Source organism: Pleurodeles waltl, chromosome 6 (assembly GCF_031143425.1).
Source record: "Pleurodeles waltl isolate 20211129_DDA chromosome 6, aPleWal1.hap1.20221129, whole genome shotgun sequence".
Taxonomy (NCBI): domain Eukaryota; kingdom Metazoa; phylum Chordata; class Amphibia; order Caudata; family Salamandridae; genus Pleurodeles; species Pleurodeles waltl.
This window is the reverse complement of record NC_090445.1, coordinates 1,525,414,203-1,525,436,611: the sequence shown is the minus strand read 5'-3', so window position 1 is coordinate 1,525,436,611 and position 22,409 is coordinate 1,525,414,203. Positions and strand designations below refer to the sequence as shown.

The 22,409-nt window shown below is 41.6% G+C and overlaps 1 protein-coding gene across 2 annotated transcripts in view; it reads left to right on the top strand.

The window, feature by feature from the left end:
- PUSL1 (pseudouridine synthase like 1) overlaps window positions 1-22,409 on the top strand; it is a 433,096-nt gene that overhangs the window by 123,715 nt on the left and 286,972 nt on the right. The window lies entirely within an intron of this gene.

Sequence of the window (22,409 nt, the reverse complement as noted above, 5' to 3'; positions counted from 1 at the left end):
GGAGTTAGGAACCATGTATAAGCTGCAGAACTTTTAACTGAAATGTGCCTTTTGGCTGTAGCATGTGCTATTGTAAGGTTTATGATTGCCGACAACAGACGTTTTTAGGTGTATATAACTTTGTAATTTTTAGGTATTTATGAGGTTGTGTTTATGAGGTTTCAGTAGGAACGCATTAGGATTATGGTGATGATATGAAGATGGGGTATGTTTTAGGTACATTTCAAGGTATTTGGGTGTTATGATATTTTAACCAGGGATTGTTTACATTTTTATTGCGTTATTAAGAGCGTGTTTTTATAAAAGCTGATATGTTTGTATATGATATGTGTTTAAGGACCAACGTTCTCATTAATCATTTTCTTGACTGACTGACACAGTTGGAAAGACTAGTACAAATATGAACAAAAAATAATAATAATGTAGTCACTTAAATGTAGTGAAGGCATGATGTGGCACGCAGCAACTAGGAAACAATAAAACATAACGAACGGGGAGGCTGCCCACAATGACAGCAGCATTACCCCCACACACAACAAAAGTTTGAGAGTACTCTGTGACCTAGCAAGGCACCACCCACAGCGATCGAGTGAACACATATAAATAATCAACAGATGCACTAGGACCGAAGATGAAGTGGTGGTGGTGCACAGCAGCACCCCATCAACTGGTGCAGTTGATATCAGAATGATGACAACAGGAGCAGCTGGAAATTCAGCTAGATTACACATCGAGCCAGATGAAACGGGTGAGTAGCTAGTGATGTGTAGACTCATAGTGCTGAAGGAATGAGTCGCAGGGTGTCCTCATCTTGAAGCGTGGTATTGTATGTTTAAGTATAGTGGAAGGTTGAGGGGTGGAATGTAGAATGTGGGCAGATGGAACCTGGGGGTTGGAGGTTGAGGCATTCTGATATGGGAGACGGTTGAGAAAGGATGTGTGGACCAGCTTGAGAAAATAAACTTAAGAAATACAAGATTACGTGTGTCCTCATCTTTACATTTTGGCGACGAGGGAAAGGAAGATTCAATGAAAGAAGTAGTGGACTTTTAAAGGTTTGACAGGATGTACTCCAGGCGCACACTACGGAGGAGGTGAAGGAGTAGTACTTCACGCAATTTCAACAAAAGGAAACACATGAATTGAACGAGTGCGCGATATGGAGGCACGGCAGTGAAGGTGGGCTTTCAGTTTTTATTTTATTTTAGTGCTTTCTGTTCCTCCTTCTTCGCTGCCTTTGCCTGCCAGTTTGAACTGCCGTTGTGGGTTTGGTCACGCGGCCTAATTTAAACAACGCGCCGCGCGACATCCTTTTCTGGATCCTAGAGCGTGCTGTACATTCTGTGCTCTACGCGCAGTAGCGAATCTTCGCATCGTACCGGATTGAATTTAAGTGGAAGACTGCTGTGTTGAGGATTACATGAGGATTACATTAGCAATATACCTTACTTGTTTGTGCAGCCCTGTGTTGGAGTACACCTGTTTCTTGCTGTTCCTGCCGTCTGTGCTGTTCTCTGCATATTGTTCTGGGCGGAGCCGGGACTTTGTCTTCTAGACATAAACAGAGGACTATCGGATGGTTTCTTCTATTATTGTCACTAAAGAAGGTCTTTAAAGGAAAAATGCGGAAAAGGAACATCTTTGTGACAAATATTCATTAACTTTATGAACAACTAAAGTCACTTACATAAATTTCTTTTTATTTATTTTTTATTTTTTCATATTTTTTTTTTCTTCCCCCTTTTTATATATAAGTATACTTATTAAAAGGAAAAGGGAGAAAAGATGCAGTTTGAACCTCCTGCAAAGTTTTTACAGAACAAGGGAGAACCACCATTGCATTGGACTAGGTGGAAGGAAGAGTTTTTGACTTATATGAAAGCTATTGATGATGACGAAATGTCACAAGATAGGAAAAAAAATATTTTATTACATTGTTTAGGCTCCGAGGGGCAGATGGTTTTCAGAACTTTACCACCAGTACTGTTACCAGATCATACGGAGGGAGAAGTGGACGTTTTCAAGGAAGCGCTAATGAGATTGGAGAAGAGATTCAAACCTACTGCAAGTCTGGCATTAAATAGATCCAAGTTTTATACTAGGGCACAGCATTCTGATGAGACATTTGATGAGTTTTTAACAGCACTACGAGGATTATCTATACATTGCAATTTTGGTGATATGACTGATGAGATGATTCGGGATCAAATTATAGTGCATGTGAAAAGCAGGAAGATCCAAGAACATCTGTGGGTTATGGGGGATCCTAAATTGCAAGATGTAATCTCTACTGCGAAAGCTCTAGAGCAATCTGAGAAGTGGATGAGATCTGTACAGGATGTCGATAAAGTTAATAATATAGAATCTGAGGTGGTGGGTGCAATGATGGGTAGTAATTCGAGTGGTAATCCTGGTTTCAAGAATGTGGGTAAGAAATGGGTGAGACAAGATAGGATGGAGAAACTATCCTGTTTCCGTTGTGGTAGTGTGAACCATCTTGCATCGTCGCCCCAATGTCCGGCAGTTGGAAAAGAATGTATGAAATGTGGAAGGTTGGGACATTTTGCTCGGGTATGTAAAGATTTCAAGAAAAGTAACTATGTAGCCAAAGGGAAGATGGCGTGTGTTAGTAGTGGTAAAGATGGTCATGATTGGCTGAAGGGTGATAATGAGCAAAAGGGCATGGTGTTGTCACTCAAGCATGGGGATGAAATACGGTGCGAACAGATAAAACGACCTAGATGTGAGGTACAAATCGCTGGGAGGAGGCTGGAGTTAATGGCAGACTCGGGGTCACCTTGGACAATTGTTACACAATATTATTTTAAGCAAGTCTTTGAGGGAATTTGGGAATTGACCGATTTGAAGGAACCAGATATTATTGCTGAAAGTTTTGAAGGGAGGACTATTGATGTGACTGGTTTTGTTGAAACTGGAATCACTTTTAAAGAGAGACGTGACAATATTAAATTGTATGTTGCAGTTAAGGGGGTTAATGTCCTAGGATGGAGGGACCAAGGAAAATTGGGTGTAATTTTGAATCCCCGGTGTAGTGAGCCTGTATTAGTGATAGAGTCCAGGGAGGCAACAGAGTGGATTACTTCTAAGTTTTCACTAGTAAATTGGGTATATTGATCAACTACAGCCACAGAATTAAAGTCAAGGCTAATGCCAAACCTGTAATTCAGAAACTTGGGAATGTTCCCATTAGTGTCAGAGATGAATTAAAGAAGATCTTGTCAGATATGGTGAATGAGGGTGTGATAGAAGAGATTGAATCCTCTGAGTGGGTTTCTCCGATCGTTTTAGCACCAAAATCTGACAATTCTTTGAGACTGTGTGTGGATTTGAGAGCTGTAAATGTTAACATCATTGTGAATTGCCATCCTTTACCCAAGATAAATGAGGTCATTAGTATGTTGGAGGGGGCGAATATTTTTTCCACATTGGATTTGAGATCGGCGTATCACCAAATTGAATTAACGGAAGATTCTAGACATCTCACGGCGTTTATCACCCCGCAAGGGTTATACCAATTTAAGAGGATGCCGTTTGGATTGGCGTCAGCAGCGTCAGTCTTCCAGAGAGCGAAGTTTCATTTGTTTAAAGACATGGACAAATATGTGAAGTGTTTCCAGGATGATGTTTTAATTTTCTCAAAAGATGAAGTTGAACACAAACTGCATGTAGAAAATGTTTGTAAAGTGTTGAGTGTGAATGGTTTGACTTTAAGGGAGAAGAAGTGCAAATTCTTCTTGAAATCTGTTGAGTACCTAGGTCATACAATTTCGGGAGAAGGTGTTGTACCAAAACGATCCCTAGTGGAAGCAATAGTAAATGCTCCTGCTCCTGATGATCGTGAAAAATTATTATCATTCACTGGCTTGTGTGAGTATTATAGCAAATTTATTGAGAATTTTGCTACAAAAATGGAGCCTTTGAGGGAGCTTACGCGAAAAGGAGTCCAATATGTATGGACAGAAAAACAGAGTAATGCATTTGAGAGGATTAAGAAAGAGATAATACAGGCGCCTACTTTGAGACCTTTTTGTGTGGGGGCACAATGCATAGTTACTGTTGATGCAAGCATGTATGGGATTGGTGGGGTTTTATCTCAGAGATGTGGGAGAGACAAATGGAATGTTACGTTTGCTTCTCGCACATTGACGGATGCAGAAAGAAGGTATGCAGTAATTGAGAAGGAATTGCTAGCATGCATTTGGGCTGTGGAGCACTTTCGAGACTATATTTGGGGGTCCAATTTCATTCTGCAGACAGATCATAAGCCTTTAGTAGGTATTTTATCTCCTGGGGGAGGTTGGAATGCCACTGCCCATATTGCCAGATTTGTTTCCAGGTTGCAAGAGTATTGTTTTAAAATGGAGTATGTGCCGGGTAGAAGTAATGCTGTAGCGGATTGTTTGTTGCGTCTTCCACAGGATGAAGGGAAAGGTGTGAGTATTGTGGAAAGGGATGTGGTATCTTCTGTGTCTGGATACATGTCTGCCGAGTTTGGTAGTATACATGAAGATGAGTGGATGAAGTGTGATGAGGAGGATTTAGTTTTCCAAGAGGTTAAGAGATATGTGAGGGACGGTTGGCCAGGAAGGAATTGTATAGCTGCTGAGTTAGAACCATATGGTAAAGTTAGGGATGAATTGCATATAGAGAGTGGGTTGTTGTTTAAGAATGGGAAGTGCATTCCACCCAAGGGTATGCGAGATGTGATTTTGAAACTGGCACATCGTGGTCATCCTGGAATGTCTTCTATGAAAAGATTGATACGCACTTGTTTTTGGTGGCCTGGTTTAGACAAAATGGCAGATCGGGTTGTGAGGGAGTGTTGTGTGTGTGTAAATGCGGAGAAAATGCTGAGAACAGTACCTGCTCCCCTTGAACCTATTCCCTGGCCGAATTGTCCGTGGCAGAAGTTAGGTTTTGATGTTTCTGCCCCATTTTTTTCTCTTCCAACAGATACACGTTATGCTTTGGTGTTAATTGACTATTTTTCCAAATGGCCAGAGGTGAAGTTGGTTGCTCAAGTGACATCTGCAACTATTATTGAGTTTTTCAAGGAGGTGTTTTCTAGGGAAGGATATCCGGAGGTGTTGATTTCGGATAATGGCGTCCAACTGACTTCTGGTGAAATGCAAAGTTTTTTTAAATATAGTAATATCAAACATGTTACTACACCTCTGTATGATCCTCAAGGGAATGGTCAAGTAGAGAGATTCAATCGAGTTCTTAAGGATAGTATTTGCTGGGCAAGAGGATTTGGGGGAATGTGGAAAGAGAAATTAAGGGAGAAGTTGTGGTATTATCGCATTACCCCGCAAAGTACCACGGAAGTGAGTCCATTCAAATTACTGAAAGGAAGACATCCTGTGTCTAAATTGTGTCCGTGGTGGTTTAAGAAGAAACTGAGTAAGGACTGGGACGATATCTCAGTGGAGGAAGTTAGAGAAAGGGTGAGGGGGAAACAAGAGAAATTTAAGAAGAGATATGATGACAAGTGGAAGGTGAGGGAACCTAGTTTTTCGGTTGGTGATTGGGTAAAGGTGCGTGAGCCAGGTTTTGTGAGGAAAGGTGCATCTAAGTTTGGCAGGGCTTTGAAGGTTGTAAAAGTGTTCAATTATACCATTAATGCAAGCGGTCAGAGAATCTGTTCATTATAGTCCCATCTGTTCCACCAATGGTCTGCAAGTCCGTTTCTACCATGAGGAAACTCAGGATTCTTTTTTCGGTGTAGGCTTCTAGGCTGTGCGTTTGGGCAGCTCTACATCAGAGAGCCTTAGGCAGTTCTCCTTGTGGCACTGATCGTAACTGCTTGACTTTGTTAGCTCAATGGCTTGTACATTGATCTAGCACTTTTTAAGTATTCAAAGGATTTGGGGAATATCTCCTGTGTAGGCTTCTTGTCTCTATTGTTGGTCCAGTGCTTAATTTGAGCCAGTGGTTTCCGGTGCTTGGTACTGGCACTTAATTGTCAACACCTGCACTCATGAAAGCTGTCATATGGTGGCACTGTTTGTGTGATTAAATATGAGCAGAACAGTTGTTTGTTAACTCATTATACTTTAAACAACTAATAGCTGCCATCCAAATCATTCTTATAGCTTTGGGGGCCTCGAACAGTATGAATTGTCAGACTTGTAGTCGTGTGTTCATTAGTAGGTATGTTATTGACAGCACAAGCTGAGGTGGCCTCCTGAAGAAGGCCCTTGCACTTATTGTTTTACAAATAAAGCACTGTGCTGGATGGCTCAATGCTACTGCACCTTGAGCACAGACAGCCATCTAAGTCACTACACCACTGTAGTTCTTCAGTGTGTCAGTATTTCTAATCAGAAGCAGCCAAAGCCAGGCAGGAGACAAGAAGATGATGCATTGCCCATGGAAAGCCTTGGTGGAATGTGCATGCGTACTTTGGGAAGGAGCTGGGCTCACTTTGCTTTGATGACATGCACATATTAGCAGTGGATAATTACCCACCACTACTCTCAATATTCCCTAGTCACCACTGCATTTTTTAAAGTTACTATCTCCAAGTGGGCAACTTTATTTATTCATTTTAGTGACATTGGTTTTATATATATTTTTTTATGTATAATGTGCACGAATACTCGTCAGGGTGTGTTGGCTCTGGAAAAAAACAAACAATAGCATGTAGAGGCAAGAATACCGGGTAAAAAGCCATGTTTTTGACTATTACAGAACCCAGGATACTTGGATTTTTTCTGGATGAAAAGTGAGACAGCATTCCACTGTTTTTCCCCTCTACATGAAAAAGAGTGGTGGTGCTGGCAAGATGTTCGATACACTCACTTCCAGTTATGTACCCCCTGCGAAGAGCTTGTGCTGGTTGATGGAAAGAAAAGGCTCTTTGAAGAAATATGGGACCTCTGTCCAGAAAGAGCTTCTCACAGATAGACACTCTTAAAATAAGTAGTGCTTAGCCAACGGCTGTCAATGCAACTTTATGAGATATCGGTGTCCTGCATTGTAGACCAACCAATGATTGGGATGCTACATTTTGTATCAGCTGAAGACAGAAAATCAGATAAGCTGGAAGGCCCAAGAAGGGGTTGTGATAAATCTTACTGTGTCTAGTGCCATCCTTCACACCACCCTCCCATGAGTTCGGTCTTGACAACCTGTCCATGACTGCACCTGGATAAGCAGGGAGACACAGAGTCTGCTCTGACCATGGCAGTCCTGGTATATAGACTCCTGGGCTAGTTGGAAGAACATGCTGTTTCACTTATGAAATTGCTTTATGCTCCCACCAACCAACAAGACCTGGAGAAAATATTTGACTGTTTTCAGCTGAAAAATGGGGTATGAAGATCAGACAACAGACACATTAAAAATAGACACCAGGGTCGAAAGAACAAAAACAGGAAGACCAAAAAAGCAGCAATAAGCAAGACATGAGAAGATTAGAAGTCAGAATAAGATGTTTTATTTCAGGCTAAAGAAATGAACAAAGAGCCGATTTCCTATTTGTGACAGAATTGGGGTCTGCAGATACGAGGATCTGTGGATGCATTTTACATCCTTCGCAGCAATCAAATGTGCAATGAGGTCGAAGGCCTTTTGGCCCCAGAAAGATGCGTGGTGAACCATCAACAGGATTTCAATACTACCCCAACAATTAGACATCATGGCCGTGGCCACAGAAGGAAAACTCCAATCAGGAATAAAGTTAAAAGATTTATTACAAACAAGCACAAAGTCATGTAGACATTGTGCAAAACCAAATTATAAAGATGCATGACACACCAAGGGTTCCCCAAGGTGACAAAATAGATTCAGGCGAACTAACTTCAATAAAACTAAGCATTCAAGGAGAATAGTACATAAAGTAAATAAGAATATGTGCAATATGAAATTATATGGTGGTTAGAATTTACACTCATTAGTCAATTCAACCTTATTAGAGTCAATAATCTTTGGCCGAGCACAGGTCAATCCTACAGCTAACCAAAGTAGGGAAATAGATGTGTGGGGAGGAACACTTGCGGTCAAAATACAAAAAGTAAAAAAATAAAAAGACAAAAATAATTTTGAAAAAGAATAACTGGCTTTAGTCACTAACTAAAAATAAAAGGAAGAAATGCATCAGCATAGTGGCGTTTTTAACATAAAAGGGCATTTCAAGGGGCAATAACCAATGGCAGAGAGAAAGAAACCTCTCCAAGGGATATAGCATTCAGGGAAACTTCATCAGCAAAGCATCTGGTAGGTAAGGCATCTGCATGCATCAGGAAAGCACCAGGACCGACCGAGACTGAGACTTACCAATGTTTGAACCTTCGAACATCCATTGGAATATCAATTCACAAAAAGTGTTCTCATTTGTCAAAGATGTCAGTTCATGTTACGTTAAATGGGTATCATCCAATCATAAATTATCACCGGGCTACAGGTAGCAACAGTTCAACCGTTTACCAAGTCTGTCATGGGAACATCTCCCTTTTTTGTGTGACTCCAAACAGGTTTGAAACAAATGTATACGATCTAAGTCCATGTCCTGCATTATACCGTTATCAAGGACATATGGGCACAACTTTCCACGCTTTAACAATAACTTATTACAAAAAGGACTTTGCTTCTCATGGGAACGAAATCTGAAAGAAGACATCATGTTAGGAATAAATAATTCAATACTTTTACATGACTGCAAAATGCAAGCTCTATAAGCCACAATTATGCTAACACAAAACTCATGACATTACATTTAATAATACTTTTAATCAAACACATATAAAATATAAACAAATACATTTAGTATTTGTAAGGCCCCATTCAATAAAACAATCAATCAGGATTTGTGTAGTACGTCTCCTTCTCCTGTGAGGATCTTGAGGGGTCATGCAGCGGGATCATGCTTCCTGTTGGTTGAACATCCAGTTCTTGAAGTCCTTCCTGAACTGTTGGAGCAATGGTCAGGATCTGAGGTGCAAGGGGAGGGTGTTCCAGGTCTTAGCCGCCAGGTGGGAGAAGGAGCGTCCTCCGTTGTTAGCTAGGTGGATGCGCTGGGTAGCTGCCAGGCTGAGGGATCTGCAATAGAGTTCTCTGGCTTGTTGGTGGAAAGTTACTCGATTGTTGAATATCAATAATACATTTCATTTTAAACTAAAAGGCTTTGTCATTGCATTACATTAAGTGTAACAGAGAACTGCATTTTTCACATTTGCAAATATTTTAAAAGTCATCAATCTTGAATTAATCTCAAGAAATTCAATATTGTTTCTACATGTACTGTTAGCTTAGAGTCTGAATTACATGTTAAACTTCTAACATGATTAAATTCAATAGGCACCTATGTCGAACTTTGAAATACAAATAAATGCACATTCAAAATGCTTTTGCACTGTTCTGTACTGACGCTTAATGCAGCCACGGCTCTTAGACAGCCAGGCAACGCTGCAGCTACGGGATCAGATGTGGCTGAAAAATATCCACAGGCTTGTTTGTATTTCCTGGTAACTGTGCCAAAACTGAGAAAGCACACCCATGCCTCTCACAGCAAAAACGAGAAAAACTTTAGTTGTAAACAGGATTTTGCAGAGCTGGGGCTCAGCACAAGCTTCCTCTCAGCTCAGTGAAGGCACACATGCATTCGTCATTAATTGGTACCGGATCAGACACATCCTTGTGTGTCAACCTTTGGAAGCGTTCGACAAAAGGGAAAAATTCAGAATCTATTGGCGGCCGTAGCCAACCATTCCCAGAAACATTCTGACTTCTCTCTGAGTAACTGGGGGATTAATCTGCATGATTGCTAAAATCCTCTCTTGGGACAACTTCCTTCCCCCTTTCTCTATGTGGTGACCTAGGTTTCGGACTTCCTTTTTACAGTACTGCAACTTTGCAGGGCAAACATTATGCCCATTTTCTCCTAAGATAGATTCAAGAGAGCTATGGTATATCTTCTGCATGTTTCCCGATTATTTGACACAACCAAAAGGTTGTCAATATACTGCCCTGAAACTGAATGATAGGGCATTTTAAAGGAATTTAAATTCTTCTTCAAAATCTGATTAAAGATTGATGGTGATTCCGTATACCCCTGTGGAGTACAACACCATGTTGAAATACGACCAAATTTAAAAGTAAAGAGGAATTGTCTTTCCTTATACAAAGGAATGGAAAATAAAGCCTGGCACAGATCAATGACTGTAAACCGCTCTGCTTCACACAGGATCTGAAACAAAATCACTGCTGGATTCTGTATCACCTGACAACATGGAACGTCAGTTTTGTTCACTTTTCTCAAATCCTGATTTACGCAGTATTTTCCATTTGGCTTCCACAATTCTAAAATAGAGGAATTACAAAGGCTCCTCACAATTTCCTTTAGAATACCTTGCTCAATCACGCTTTCATTCAAGGGTGTTATTCACTGTTATTTTGACTGGCTCAGCTCCTTTTATGAGGCCTATATTCTTTCATCAAAAATCCCAGACTTCAGGTAGAACTGTCTCCTGCAGTTCTTTGGGCAAATCATTACATGTCATCACTGGCTGTAACAAGACAAGTGGGTATTGTTCTACAATTTTACAATCTTCTTCCTCATTTATTGGTATTTCTATTCATTTGGGTGTGCAGCCTACGGAACAGTTTAGCTTACACAACAGGTCACATCCAAACAGATTTGCTGGTCTAACTGCAAACCACAAACTGGTGCTTATGTTCAAATGAACCTATTTTTTACTGGAACATGTTCTGTAACAGGATTTGTCCATTGCTTATTTGCTACTCCTACAACCTGAATTCTTCTTCCTGATAAGGACATGTCTGGCACTTTTGCTGTCCTGAGAGTAGAACCTTTGGCTCCAGTGTCAACTAAGAATGGCACATTGTGTTCCATAACATTGGCATTTACAAAGGGACAACGTTAATCTACCTCTAAACATGCAGCTAACATGCAATCATCATCATCAGAACTATCACTGTGAAATGTTTCTAAGAATTCCTTATCACTCAAATCAATTAAATGAAATTGTGATGCTATCTGGTTCACGTTTGCATTTGCCAATTGATTCAGGTTTACATTTGCCATGTTTTTCATGTTTTGTGATGAACAATCACCTGCTGCTGTGTCATCGGGGCTTGTGGTACCTGCATCTGTTGTACCTGGGACACTTGTACATTCGGAATTCGGGGTCTTTGGACTCTTTGAATTTGAACCTGATTATTACCTTGAGTCTGAGCAACTCCAGCATACTGTACCAAACTATTCACATTATTATAGGGACATTCCCTCCGCCATTGACCAAAACTTCTGCAAGCATGACATGAATTTGTTTTCTTCAATGACTGAATGTCGACCAAGTTTCCACTCTGATCTACCTGAACACCATGTCCTCTATATCTAGGCTGAACCACATTGCTAACCTGATGTTGCCTACCTTGCATTCCATTTGTATTTACTGTCATTGGTGGGCTATGACTTCCTCTATTTGCAGCCTTCAGTTGCATCACCAACAACTTTTCCCTCAACTTTTTTCTGATTCAGTTCAATTTCATTGCTACGGTACCTTGCATACTGCAGTAACTCATCAGTGGGGCTGTTCTGCCAACAAATCAAATGCTGCTGAATTTTTGCACTAATATCTGGCGGTAATCCTTGCACAAGCATAAATACAAAATTACCCATATTTTTCGACTCTCTGCTCTCTGGACAGGTATGAGGTTTGAAAGCTTGCAACAATCTCTCATAATATGCATGGATAGACTAGTTGGTTTCCTCTGCTGTCCTGTCAATTCTCTGCCAATCAATAACTTTTGAAGACACTTTGTTGTTCAGGAATTAAATTACCTTATAATACCTTTTCATCACCTCTTCAAATGGAACACCTGCTACTGGATTTCTCGTAAGTTCATGCTCAGGCCAATCAGCACTTATTTTGCACTCAGTCCACAAGTCAGTTGTAACCACAGTGTCAAAAAACATATTCAAATCTTCCCACAGGTATTTTGAAAGTTTCACAAACCTTTCCGTCTGCTTCTACTACTCCACTGGCTTTTCTCCCAATCTCGGGTAATCATTTGTGAATGACAGTATATCACTCCTACTCCAGAGAACATGCAGATAACCTCCACCTCATATTTCTTTCATAGGCATCATTTTTATGTTACACCTCTGCTTGATTTGCTCCTGTTGAAGCTAAATTCTGCTTTGCTTTCTTCTGATCTCTTTTCATTGCCCATCTGCCTTCCCATTTAGATAATGCACCCTATGTTTAAATGCTTGTAATTAATTCCTTACTGTGCCTTCTCATTCCAGGTGACATGTTAAAAATATTTTTGGTGCTGAACTCTAATCTGTAACTTCTCTTTAAAGGTTTTGACTTTTTTCTAAATCCACTTAATATTTCTCATCCAATTCTGCTAACTTCTCATAAGTCTGTCCACACGTTGAATAACATCCTTACACATTAATCGCAATTCATCTTCTGTGTACGTTTCCAACTGTGCCACATCTAGTGTTTCCATAATTAATTTGTTTAATTCTAATTTCAATCTGGGCACATTCACTGTCCTGTCTATCTCTGGTGTCTCTGTTGATTTAACATTACCATTTGCACCATGAGGGCTCAGATTGTTTAAGCAATCTGTCAACTGTTGTGCTGCGAGACTTTGCAAACGAATAGTTTTTCTCTGAGGCACATCTTGAGGGGTACTGCAATGTACACTCATAATCAGATCTGGTGTGGGCATGTAAGAACGTGTTGAATCTCTAAGGAAACCTCGAATGAGGAACTGGCCCTGCCTAATTTAACATCTGGTTAGGATCTGCAATTTGTGTAACAGTCAAAGGTGGACCAAAAGAAGCTGATGCCTCCATCTCTGAATTATTTGAATGAACTAATCTCTGCATACCAGTTGGTGATATCTCTGTAGATGCAGCTGGTGTTTCAGGAACTGCTGAAAGATTCACTGGATGGACATTACTTTCATAATTACCTGAAGTATACAAGGAACAACTGCGCCTATAGTCACAGGAACTTTTAGTGCATCGGAATCCATCAAATTTGTCTTACTCTAGAATTGTCATTCCAATACTTAGACCTGTAACAACAGTACTGAAAGTCTGCCCTGTCTGATTTGGGTTAATATTTGACATTGTTGCACTGGTGCATTCATAGGTATAGGTTTATTCTGATTAAAATTCTGCACAGGTGTAGTCATATTAGGTGTCTGTACCGTTTGATTCACATTAGGACTTGGCATTACCTGATTCATAACCGGGCTTGGTATTGCTTGATTTACAACTGGACTTGAAATGGATGTGCTGTATTAACACTCGGAACTGGTGGCAAAACCACGGGCACTTGTTTGACTGAATTAGCAGGTGTACCTGGAACTGTTTGAATCAGGATCTGTGTAACTGGAGCAGTTGGCATATTTGGGACTACATTCTGTAAAGCTTCGCTACTTGTTTCTGCCTTAACTGAATGATACAGTGGAGGACGATTCATCAGAAGCTGATTTATGAACTCACTTTCCGAATCACTCTCATATGTGACTATCTTTTTACCTTTATCTTCTGCTGTCTGCTCTGCCTTGCTGTCTGTTTCTTTTGAGTCTTAGGTGTTGTACTCCCATCACCTTCTTCTGTAATAGCTGGAAACATTCTCACTGCATCTAATATCTCTGCTGTCCACAGTTTTTGTTCTTAATCCCATCTAGCTTCCGCTAATGTCTTAATAGATTTCTGCATTCTATTCTCAAATGTTGTCTTTGATGTCTGTCTTGCAATACGTTCCCAAATACTAAGGACTTGAAATTGTCAGGTCTTGGAGGCGGTTTTCATTTGCACATTACTCTGCTCAAATTGTCTTAACACTGTCAAACGTTCCATTATGAGAAAAAGCTAATGAACCCTCACACCATTGTTTAAGCCATACGCATGCTGTAACTCCTTTTATTGATGCCACCTCATAAGCTGGGGTTCTCTCTGTAGTACTTCTTCACCCTCTCTAACTGGAATAAACACATCTCCTCTAGGAGCACTTTTTAATGCCTTGAAACATTTAATTTTTACTCAAATTAAATTAACCACAATGATTTTCAATCGAATCAGGAAATAATTACAATCCCTCAATCCTTTTTGCAAGCTATTCTCAACCAATAGTAATACGGTACTGTCCACCAATACCAGCGCAGCTTCACACTAACCAAACTATACCAGCACGAGAAAGAATGATGTCACACTTACTTCTCTCAGCAGCTGCAGTCACTTCGCAATTGTCTCTCACACAATCACTCACTCACACCTAATGCAAAAGTTTGAGAGCAAAAACCAACAACCTACCTGCAGACTACGGGTAGGAACTCAAACACTGCGAAAGCTGTATGGGCTATACTTCAGACCATGGCTTTTACAATTGCACGAGTGAAACTTGACCAGCAATTCTCATTCCGGTTGATATAAATCCTGCATGTGCACTCGGGATTCATTAAATCCCAACCAACAACTCACACTCACTCAAAGGAAAAACTAGTGTCACCATCGACGACGTCTCATGACAGGTACCTCACTGCAGACAATGAGTTAACCAAGTGGCTTCTACACTTGTGTGTGATCCTGGGATCTTAGGCTAAGACGGACCCGTCAACAACAACAACAACCGTGGTAAATTTTTAGCACAAAGAGCCACAATCACTTTGAGTACGATGACTCCGCAAAACACTTCACAGCATCACACTTCACCTCAGTCTCCAGGCAAAAAGCATCACAAGGGCAAACCCCTATTTATGCTCACACAACATATCACTTGTAGTCACAACGCTGGGACTTCATTAATCTCTGGAACAGACAATGGGCCAAATTATGGAGTGGGCAATTTTTGGTCTGGTCAATGACATGAAGTCAATCCTAACTCCCTAATACTAAACAAGAATATGGTCCCCCCTCTTGTGGGACGAAACAGTCTGCTGCCAGATCTGTGGACGCATTTTCATCCTTCACAGAAATCTAATGCGCAACAAGGTTTAAAGACCATTGGACCCAGAAAGATGTGTGGTGAACCATCAATAATATTTCAACACCACCCTAACAAATTATACACCAAGACCAATGTGGCCACGGAAAGAGAACTCCAATCGGGAATAAAGTTAAAAGATTTATTGCAAGCACAAGCTCAGAGTCATGTAGACAATGTGCAAAACCAAAATATAAATATACATAAGCACCAACGGTTGCCCAAAGCATCAAAATAGATTCAGGCAAGCTAACATGAATAAAATTAAGCAATCAAGAAGAAGAATACATAAAGTCAATGAGAATATCTGTGATACAGAAATTACACAGTGCTCAGAATTTACAATCATTAGTCAATTCAACTTTATCAGAACCAATAATCTTTGGCTGGGCACGGGTCAGTCCTACAGCTAACCAAATTAGGGAAATACATGTGTGGGGAGGAACACATGTGGGCAAAATACAAAAAGTAAAAAAAGAAGGATGAAAATAATTTAGAAAAAGAATAACTTGGGCTATAATTAACTAAATAAAAATAAAAGGAAGAAAAGTGTCAGCTTGATGGAGTTTCTAACCAAAAAGGGCATTTCAAGGGGCAATGACCAATGGCAGAGAGGAAGATATCTCTCCAAGAGATACAGCACTCAAGGAATTATCAGCAGCAAAGCATCTGTTCATCAAGGCATCTGCAAGCATTAGGAAAGCTTCTGGGGCTAACCAAAACTGAGACTGACCAAAATTAAAATGTCCTTAGGAATATCAATTCACAAAAAGTGTTTTGATTTGTCAAAGATGTAAGTTCATGTTACATTAAATGGGCATCATCCAATGATAAATTATCGCCAGACTCCAGGTTGCAACAGTTTGACCATTTCCAAAGTCTGTCATGGGAAAATCTCCTTTCCATGTGACTACAAACAGGTTTGAAGCAAAGGTATACGATCTCAGTCCATGTTCCTGCAATATAACGTTACCAAGGACAAATGGGTACAATTTTCCACTCTTTAACAGTGAACTTATTACAAAAAGGACTTTGTTTCTTATGGGAATGAAATCTGAAAGAAGGCTTCACGTTAAAAAATAATTCAATTCTTTTACATGACTGCAAAATTCAAGCTTTGAAGGCCACAATTGTGCTAACACAAAAATCATGACATTACATTTGATAAACCACATAGAAAAAAATAAACTAATAAATGTTGCATTAGTAAGGCCTCATTAATATGAATAATACATTTCATTTTAAATTAAAAGGCTTTGTCATTGCATTACATGAAGTATAACAGAGAACTATTTCTCATTTGCACATATTTTAAAAGTCATTAATCTTTAATTAATCACAAAAAAAATCAATATCGTTTCTACATCTACTGTTAGTTTAGAGTCTAAATTACATATTGACACCAGTTTTAACCTTCCAACGTAATATGCATTCAAAAGGCACCTATGTCCAACTTTGAAATACAAATAAATGCACATTTAAAATGCATGTCAGTGAAGCTTTTCTGCGTTAGTTTTTCCACTCTTTACATTCATAAAATACACTTATCATAGTCTGATGTCTTTTGCTACAAAAGGGACATCACTTAAATGTATGCCCTATCAGGATCAAAGATGATACTGACTTTGCTGGGCTGAAGACAGTAGAGAGGTGACAGGATGATGAACAAATGACAATTATGGATAGAAAAGGGAGGCGATGAGGTGCCTGGTCAGGGACAAACAGAAGTGCAGAGCGGCAGCCTGATTGCAGGGAATCATAGACGAAGATATGTATCAGTCTCGTAGGGTAGCAGCTACAACTCCTGCTCGCAGGGGTCATGGAAGTTGGAGCAGGAACAGAAGGAAACCAGGGCTATAAGAGCCTTTATTTTATTTTTTACAGGTTTAGCTTCGTGACAATAAATTGGAGCCTATTGAGGGGTTTTGACTAAAACCTATGCTGTCGCAGTAGCCAAAGGATGAGTGAGGGCACTTTTACTACGCCTAGCATTTTGGTGAATTGATGTACATGAAAAGAGCATCAAGAAATAAAGAAAGTGAACAAGACACTTGACACGTTTAGAGAAACAAGGAATAAAGTAGGTAGGCCAGATGTCAGCAGTAATTGAAGGCTCTAGTGAGGAATAAGGGTGTGAGTGTAAATATTCGACCACAAACCGGACCAAAGAGGTGAGTTGAATGTAGGGTCTTGTTGGCAGTCAGAATAGAATGGAAGAGGGGATCAGAAAAAGAACTAGAGTATCTCAAGGAAAGGGGTTGCACTAGAATGGCACGTTTAAGAAAATGAGAGAGCTCAGAATTTTGGGTGAGAGAGATTGATATTACAAAGAGTGATTGGTTTAAGCTTTGGGATGCGAGAGACAGATGAGCATCTGTGTGGTTGATTACAATTTTTGTGGTGAAATAAAATGCAAGCAAGCTGCTGAAAGCAAGAAGCATCATGGAAGATCATGAGAGGGTGGTTAAATACCTGATTAGAAATTAACTACAGTCAAGTGAGGTGAAGCGAATGTGAAATAGTAAGAGAAAGGGTTCCTTTGAATATTGGAAGGCTGTGTCTTTGGAGAGAGTAGGGTAATTGAAAGGAGATAAATGGGGTGTTTCCAGGGATGCCTCCGTCTGTGAGGGTTAGTGGGGGGTGGTGAGACAGGCTTGAGAAGGCCTGTGGGCTCGACATGAGGTGATAGTAGCAGAATGGGTCAGAAAATGCCTCAATCTTGTACAGAGTAAGCCGTTTAAGAATAATCGACACACTGTCTGCTCACTTAACAGTGGAGCCATAGTTGCTGATTTCAGGGTCTCTGCTCAACAAGCAGTAGCCACTGTACTACACATACAGAAGACCTCGGCTGGTGAAAGATCCTTCGCCTACTTCGCAGCAAAGAGCTGGAACACCCTGCCCCTGCACCTCAGGCAGTCGCCATCGCTACCCCAATTCAGGAAGGACCTTAAAATCTGGCTCTTCAACTGAAGCTCAGAGGACAAACCCCCTTAGCGCCTTGAGGCCCTTATGGATGAGTAGTTGCGCTTTACAAACTCTGAATGATTAATTGAGGGTCAGTCTGGTGACACTTGGTTGTAGCACTCTAGGCATCTGCTAATTATTGCATTAATATAGTACTGTTGCCATTGTTGGGTGGAACGTGCGGCATGACAGCGACTGATGCAACAAACTACCCACATATCACCCACTTACTTCAAGTAATTCTGATGGAAGGAGCATCGTTGGCATGTATCTATTGCTAAGTAGGCATGTGCGTATTTCTTTACCGACACCCAGATGCACGGTTTTGCTGGTGACCTTATTCAATTAAAACCAGTTAATGAAGTTAATTAAACCTATACCAAATGAATTAAGGCCAGTTTGCAGCAGTGTCTAACATGCACCCCGAGTTGTGTCTGAGACCTTGTTAATTACTGTGAAGGCGTCTTGCAAAATGTAATTAACGGCACAGAGTGTGTATTTAAATAAGAATCAGGCTATCATCCCTTGAGAGGAAACGGAGCTGAGGAACAAAGCGAGAGACAGTCTGTGTCGAGAGAGAGAGAGAGAGATCGAGGGAGAGAGAGAGAGAGAGAGATTGATTGCCAACAGTTCGCAGTAGAACTGCTATTATTTTAAAGGGACGTTACAAATATGATTCAGAGGGGCTACTGTACATGTAATAGGATTAAAAGCGCAGTTTCAGAAGGCTTGTTATAATTTTAATAGGACAGTACCAGCACTTTTCAGAGTGCCTGCTTTACCTTTGATAGGACTTTACAGACTTTTTTCAGACGGCCTGCTATATAATCGAACACTACATGCACTTTATAGGAGTGGTGCTATACTTTTAATAGGACAATGACAGCACTTTTCAGAAGACTTTCTATACTTTTAAACACTTTTCAGGAGGCCTGCTATACTCCTGATATGATAGTACCAGCAGTGCTTAATGTGTACTTGTTGTTTCCGGTGCGGAGCACCGGCACTTAGGGGGTCATTCTGACCCTGGCGGCCGGTGGCCGCCAGGGCCACCGACCACGGGAGCACCGCCAACAGGCTGGCGGTGCTCCCGAGGGCATTCTGACCGCGGCGGTTCAGCCACGGTCAGAAAGGGTAAACCGGCGGTCTCCCGCCGGTTTACCACTGCCCGTTGGAATCCTCCAAGGCGGCGCAGCTTGCTGCGCCGCCGAGGGGATTCTGACACCCCCTACCGCCATCCTGTTCCTGGCGGTTCGCCTGCCAGGAACAGGATGGCGGTAGGGGGTGTCGCGGGGCCCCTGGGGGCCCCTGCAGTGCCCATGCCAATGGCATGGGCACTGCAGGGGCCCCTGTAAGAGGGCCCCGCTTGTATTTCACTGTCTGCTTAGCAGACAGTGAAATATGCGACGGGTGCAGTAGCACCCGTCGCACCTTCCTACTCCGCCGGCTCGATTACGAGCCGGCTTCATCGTGGGAAGGGCGGTTTCCCCTGGGCTGGCGGGCGGCCTTTTGGAGGCCGCCCGCCAGCCCAGGGGAAACCTCAAAATACCCACCGCGGTCTTCCGACCGCGGTACAGTATTTTGGCGGCTCCTGCCGGGCGCGCGGTGACCGCGCCCGGCGGGAGTCAGAATGACCCCCTTAATTCTGAGGGCCAGCGCTTAGTCTTCTGTCTCAAGCATTTACTGCGAACAAAAGACATATGGGGAAGACGGAGGAAGAGAAAAACGAAAAGGCGCCAGAAAGGGGAAAAGCAGGAATCTGACAGAGTGAGCTGAAGGGGCAGCGTGTGGCTTTAATAGATTGAAGAGGTCTGAGATGGTTTCAGGATTACGCCGCCTCAGTATTATGTGCTGGCACTTTTAAGTGCAACAGCCGCGTGTTTAAGCGGAGGGCTTTGAGCACCGGCACCTTTTTATTTACAAATTAAGCACTGAGTACCATTACCTTTCAGGTCGCCTGCTACGCTTTTAATCGAACCGCACGAACACGTTCAGAAGGCCTGCAACACTTTTAATGGGACACGACCAGCACTTTTCAGAAGGCCTGGTATATTTTTGGTAGGATGGTAGCACTTTTCTGACGGCATGCCCACTTTTAAGGGGACAGTGTTTGCACATTTCAAAGACGGGATTTAAAACAAATACTTTTAATAGCGATTTACTGTTGTACCAGCGTTTTTCAAAGGGGGTTGTTATGTTATAATTTGGACGGTACCACAATTTGTAAGTAGAGACTTATGTGTGATGGGGGCAATACATCATTTTTCAGAAGGCCTGCTGTTCTAATGGGACGCTGCCATTTAACCATCGCTGCTCTGCAAGGGCCACCAAACTTACAATGGAACAGTGTCTGCACTTTTCGGAAGGCAATCTATACCTTCAATGGACAAGTGCCAGCACTTGTAAGTATACACTGCTATTAATGGGACGATAAATGCACTTTCCAACATATGCCGTTGAGGGACTGCACAGCCTCCGAGGTACTAGTTACCCTCACGAGTGTGCCTTGGCTAGTGAAGGTATTATTCCCGGGTTTCTTATGTATTACAGATGTATGATTCAGATGCAAGCCTTGTGATCGGGAGCGCGTGCGCTCTGCTTTTATGTGGCTCTTTGATGCTGGGCCCAGTGCCGCAGCACATTATTAGAAACACATGGTCAGCGGCCCGGCGACATTTTCGTGGTTGAACCTACCGCGTCCTCCTTCAGTTCGTTGTTTTGAATTCATATTGGCAGACTATTTCAGAAGCATTGGCTGAGAGGTGGGGGGAGTATTTGTGACTCGGAGGAGAGGTGTAAGGCTCGCTGGCGGTGAGTAGGGTTGACGTGCCCGGACCTGGCGCCGAGCTACGGATACTGGGGCTTAATGGCTGTGCCTCAGCACCTGGCACGGAACGTTCTGGACACACTCACCTAGGGGAGACGACTGTGGTGGGCCTAGGCACTCAGCTTTCGGGGAGAAGTCGGTTGGTGACTATACCCCCTGTCCTCTCCTCCTCCATCAGCACTCCACTAACTTACTGAAGTCTCCATTATAGCCCAGGCCACTGGAATTATACGGCAAGGGAGGGCCAAATTATGCGGCAGGGTTAACCCCTTCGCTGCCAGGCCTTTTCCCCTCAGGTGCCAAGCCTTTTTTTTTTTGCTGTTTGGGGCAGTTCGCGCTTAAGATCTCATAACTTTTTGTCCACATAAACTACCCACGCCAAATTTGCGTCCTTTTTTCCAACATCCTAGAGATTCTAGAGGTATTCAGACTTTGTGGGGTCCCCTGAAGGAGACCAAGAAATAAGCCAAAATACAGCGAAAATTTAGTTAAAAAAATGGGAATAAAGGGCTGTGAAAGAAGGCTTGTGTTTTTTTTCCCTGAAAATGGCATCAACAAAGGATTTGCAGTGCTAAAATCACCATTATCCCAGCATTCAGGAAATGGCAGACTTGAATCAGAAAACCCAATTTTTCTACACAATTCTGGCATTTTATTGGGAAATACCCAATTTTTACTATTTTTTGTGCTTTTGTGCTTTCAGCCTCCTTACAGTTAATGACAGAAATGTGTGTGAAACCAATGCTGGATCCCAGAAAGCTAAACATTTCTGAAAGTAGACAAAATTCTGAATTCAGCAAGGGGTAAATTGTGTAGATCCTACAGAAAATAATAGCTGAAATAAAAAATATTTAAATTGAGGTGAAAAGAACAGCCATTTTTCTTCACGTTTTATTGTGTAACTTTTTCCTGGTATGTCAGATTTTTTAAAGCAGTATACCGTTACGTCTGCTAGACTCTTCTGGTTGCGGGGATATATAAGGCTTGTAGGTTCAAGAATCCTAGGTACCAAGAGCCAATAAATGAGCTGCACCTGGCAATGGGTTTTCATCCTATACCTGGTATACAGCAATTCATTTGCTGAAATATAAAAAGTGGAAAATTGGTATCAAGAAAACCTTTGTATTTCCAAAATGGGCACAAATAAGGTGTTGAGAAGCAGTGGTTATTTGCACATCTCTGAATTCCGGGGTGCCCATACCAGCATGTGAATTACAGGCCATTTTGCAAATAGACGTCTTTTTTACACACTGTCTTACTTTTGGAAGGATAAAATGTAGAGAAAGGCATGGGGCAATCACACACATTTTGATATTCTGTGTTCCCCTAAGTCTCCAGATAAAAATGGTACCTCACTTGTGTGGGTAGACCTAATGCTCGCGACAGGAAATGCAACATCAACCCATCACATTTTTACATTGAAATCTGACATGTTTTTTGCAAAGTGCCTAGCTGTAGATTTTGTCCTCTAGCTCAGCCGACACATAGGGAAACCTACCGAACCTGTGCATTTTTGAAAACTAGACATGTAGGGGAATCAAAGATAGGGTGACTCACCAGGTTCTGTTACCCAGAATCCCTTGCAAACCTCAACATTTGTCCCAAAAAACACCTTTTCC